Source organism: Alosa sapidissima, chromosome 7 (genome assembly GCF_018492685.1).
Source record: "Alosa sapidissima isolate fAloSap1 chromosome 7, fAloSap1.pri, whole genome shotgun sequence".
NCBI lineage: Eukaryota > Metazoa > Chordata > Actinopteri > Clupeiformes > Clupeidae > Alosa > Alosa sapidissima.
Genome location: NC_055963.1, coordinates 34,008,388 through 34,012,736, shown reverse-complemented (window position 1 = coordinate 34,012,736; position 4,349 = coordinate 34,008,388). Strand labels below are relative to the sequence as shown.

General features: G+C 47.1%; 1 protein-coding gene across 1 annotated transcript in view; it reads right to left on the bottom strand.

The window, feature by feature from the left end:
* Positions 1 to 3,225, bottom strand: part of LOC121713649 (neurogenic locus Notch protein) — a 47,039-nt gene extending 43,814 nt beyond the window's left edge. The window contains exon 1 of the mRNA XM_042098440.1: positions 2,923 to 3,225. The gene's annotated coding sequence lies outside the window, so the exon portion shown is untranslated. The remainder of the gene's footprint in view (positions 1 to 2,922) is intronic.
* Between the last annotated feature and the right edge of the window lie 1,124 nt (positions 3,226 to 4,349).

Here is a 4,349-nt window from a genome sequence, read left to right as displayed (position 1 = left end):
CAACATGATGTAAGAATTGGTATTTACAACCTTGGTCGTCAATTCTCAATGATTTCCCATTTGGCACTAAGGCGGTATCAAGTGCACTGCAAACTGACGAAAAGGGCCGTGCACCTACATGGTACAACAACGTTACATAGTGCAATGCCAGACTTCCCAGACATGTATTGGCAATGGCAGAGATGCAGAGCATCATCAAAATGCCGTTGAAGGCATTATTTTAAGGTAAAATAACTACATAATATTGCTTTAAGTAATACAGACATGGGTTGTTACCACTGTGCATTGGCCCTTCTAAGGTAGAAGATAAGGGCAAGCTTTCCACCCTCCACAGCACAGGAAATGAATCAATATTGTGTAGCATTATGGATTAGGAGGCCGTTAGACTAATGCGTATCACAACAGGCCCTGAAATACTCCTAAGTGCTCGGCACACTTATTGACTTTGATGCTCCGCGTCTTATTTCCTGATCATGTGATACCCTGGTGGTATCCATCCCTTGTCCGGTCTGGGTGTTATAGGCTGCTGAAAGAGAGAGAGAGAGAGAGAGAGAGAGAGAGAGGGTAGAGGGAGAGACACATAGACTGGGAGAGAGAAACAGAGAGCAAGAGGAGATAGAGAAAGAGAGAGAGAGGGAGAGAGAGAGAGTGCAAGAGAGGAGAGAGAGAGAGAGAGACAAAGAGTGAGGGAGAGGGAGTGAGAGAGAGAGGGAGCGCGTGGCTGCACTGCCTGAATGAAGGCGATCTCCATGAATCTCAGTTTGTGTCATCCGCCCTGTAGGGAGAGATGGATGGCCTCTTTTCTCCTTTCAGCGCATCGCGCCTAAAGTGCGCTAACGGAGACGGTGAGCGCCCGGATGACTGAGTGGCACAGAGTGTGTGTGTGTGTGTGTGTGGGGTACGGGTCCTCCTGACCGCCTGAGATTTTGAAGGAAAGACCCCAGGGCCCGGGGGGAACGAGAGGGGCGTGTTTGGAAGGGAAGGCATGAAAAGAACTTTCTAGAAGTCTCCTGGCTCTGTGCCGCCTGAGCAGAGATAACCCACTCTGCATCTGCATTCTGCTTATTCCTCCCTCTCTCCCTCCCTCCCTCTCTCCCTCCCTCCTCCTCCATTCTTTTAGGCGGGAGTCTCTTTTACTCCCGATTCACGGCTTTCTTTCAGTCCGTAACCCTTCCACCCCTCCTCCCACAGTGCAGTGGGCTTTCCTTGCTTCATCTCCCACCTTGTCCTTTCTCTCTCTCTCTCTCTCTCTCTCTCAGTTTTATCCTCTGCTCTCCTCTCTCCCACTGCAGTGTTAATTATTGAGGCTATTTTACCCAGTCGCTGCTCTGCAAGCCTGGAGCCCCCCTGTCACAGATCTCCTCCCCTGCTCCGGGGAGACTTTGCTAAGGCTATATCCAGCCTTCCGGCTCCTGCCAGTCTAAGGACTGTCCACCACTCCACCAGTCCACCACTGCAAATCTGCCGACCAGCACCAAGGGAACTACTGCCCTGTCCAATCCTTTAAAGCCTTTACATCTCTCTCTCTCTCTCTCTCTCTCTCTCTCTCAAACACACACACACATACACACTCTCTTTCTCTCTCACTTTCACACACAAACACACAAACAGCAAGGTTCACTAAATGTGTAAGTGTGTAGGTGTATGGGTGGAGTGTATACATGGAGTGTATGTATGTTTTTCAGGACACTCACTTCTCACTTCATGTTTAAGAGGTGCCAGGTGAATAGTCATAGATGTCTCACTTCATGTTGAAGAGGTGCCAGGTGAATAGTCATAGATGGGGAAAATGTCTGTCTAAACTGGTTACTATTGCCACCAGTCTAGTTCATGGCTGTGCGGTGAATAAACTGTTAAATCTCCAGGCAGTGCACAGAGCCAAGTGAACAGGGGAGGGTGGCAGGAGGACTTCAACCACCGGGGGAACACAAAAGACCTCAGGAGCTTAAGTAATGCCCATTGTTGCACGAACCAGACCGGACAGTCACCCCATCAATAATATATGTGCACTTTCTACTCTCCCAATATGAGTGCATGCACGTCTTGATAAGAAACTGTGTGTGTGTGTGTGTGTGTGTGTGTGTGTGTGTGTGTGTGTGTGTGTGTGCAAAAAAAGAGCAAAAGACACAGAGAGAGAGAGAGAGAGAGAGAGAGAGAGAGAGAGAGACAGACAGAACTGCACAGTAAGAGGATTTCTCTCATCCATATTCACGGAAGACTCCCTCAGACTCTCCCATTCTAACCCAGACTGGGGAAGGGGCACACCATTCTTCAGTGGTTATGTGTAATGACCTCATTGAACACAGGGAACCCATTTCTGCCCCAACATTGCTAGTGGCAAAATGTGCAGAAATTCAACAAGCATACAGAATGTGCAGTCCAGGTATTAGAAATATGCTTGACACGGTGCAAAGAGACGACACTAAACCTTAATCTCTAGAAAGGGAGCCCCCAAAATGGTATGCTTGCGGAGGGACATGAAGTTTGAGGTACACATACACATTAGCATAAACACAAGTCATTCTGTTGTCTTAAGGTTACCATATGCTTGCTAATCGTCAACCCTCTCATGAAACAGTAAGTAAATCTAACGGAGATGCATTCCATTTGACTTAGTTTGACTGTCACGGTGCCAAAAACAGGTAACGGTATGCACGTGTGAGAAGTTCTAGTAGAATTCCCGTTGGAATACTTCAGAGTTCAACTGATCTAAAATATCATAGCCACGCCGTTTGGGTGAGAAAATCTATACCAAAGAAAGCAACGGTATAAAATATGTGGGGTCTGAATACCAAGGCAGGGTGATGTAAGTAGTAGCCTACACGTAATCATTGCACAGGCATTAATATAGCCTACAGAACATACTTAAATTACAACAAAACTGTTGCAGTTCAGAAATGTAAATACAAGTGTATAACTCACGCAAGCTCTTCACACGTCCAGGGAGAGCGCAAACGCGACCTGCAGCATCCCTGTCACTGCGAGCTCCTCGGCGCTTCTCTCGGGACGTCTTTCCGCTCCCGCAATCATTTTCTTTTGCAGAGATGCAACTTCACAACCTTTGCCGATCCCTGATTGCTAAAGGAGCGTGTGCAACCTCATCACTCCGCAGCCGTGCGCGCACGCCTCTCTCGAAACCGTTAATTAAACACGCGGAGTGTCACTTTCTATTTTTAAGTTCAAGTGTGGAGTGATAGCCTCCTCTCATCTGCCTCCGTGTTGCCTCCCAACCTTGGCTTTATCTGAGAGCGGTTTCCCAGCGCAGCGAGCCCATGTGACGGAGAGGCGGACAGCTTCAGGGCTGTGTGCCGTCAAGTCAAGGTGCTGGCGATAAGAGCGCCATCCAATGGAGACATAGAAAAAGACTAATTGCAGTGTCACTTTTTTGGCATTGTGAGACGTGTAAAAAGTAAGACAGTAAATACATTACATAGGGAGGAAGAAAGGAGTTTTTTTCATAAATACAAAAGAATGTCACTGGGGGGGCTCTGAAAGAAAAGAAACTAATTTAGGGACGGACACGCGCTGTGCTAAAGCCAAAGGTACTGGCGCTCCTGCTTCATGATATGAAATTGGGACGAAGGAATCGCTTACGCTGTCAATTATAAGGAGGCGTGGCCCTTGATGAAATGTCCCAGATAAAATGTCATTTTCAGCTAACGTGGTCAGTGGTGTTCCACATTTAAAGACATGCCAGTCAATGGAACTAGTAGGCTATTGTGTGTGTGTGTGTGTGTGTGTGTGTGTGTGTGTGTGTGTGTGTGTGTGTGTGTGTGTGTGTGTGTGTGTGTGTGTGAGCGAAAGGCATCCTTTGTCCAGATCTCATTGTGCCGTCTGCCATAAGACCATCTCTCACACAATGGAGGTCTACACAGTGAAGAGCCATAGGGACAGACCTGTCAGTCCAAATCAGTGTGGATGTGCTCAATATTTGGGAGAGAGGGATACCCCTCGGGTGGGTCACCCCCACCCCACCCCATCTTTAAGGGTGAAAAGAAGGGGTGATTTCTGAGGGCAAGATGAAGAAGTACTCACCCACAAATAAGGCTGAGAAGAGGTGTGAAAATGACCCCAGAAACCCTCGAAGAAATCTCTTTCACAGTACCCAACACTTCCAATGTGTGACCTATTTTATATCCTTATTTGACAGATCTCTCTCTCTCTCTCTGTCAGCTTCAGTCTGTCCTTCTAACATAAAGCATTTGGCTTATCTTTTATTCATACCCTGATAAATGTTTGTTGCCTGCTGGTTTTTTGCTCTTGATGATGATTGTTTTTGCTGTGTGTTCATTGTTGTGTATAGTGTGTGAATATGGATGTGGGAAACTATTTCATTTCTTTATGTGTCT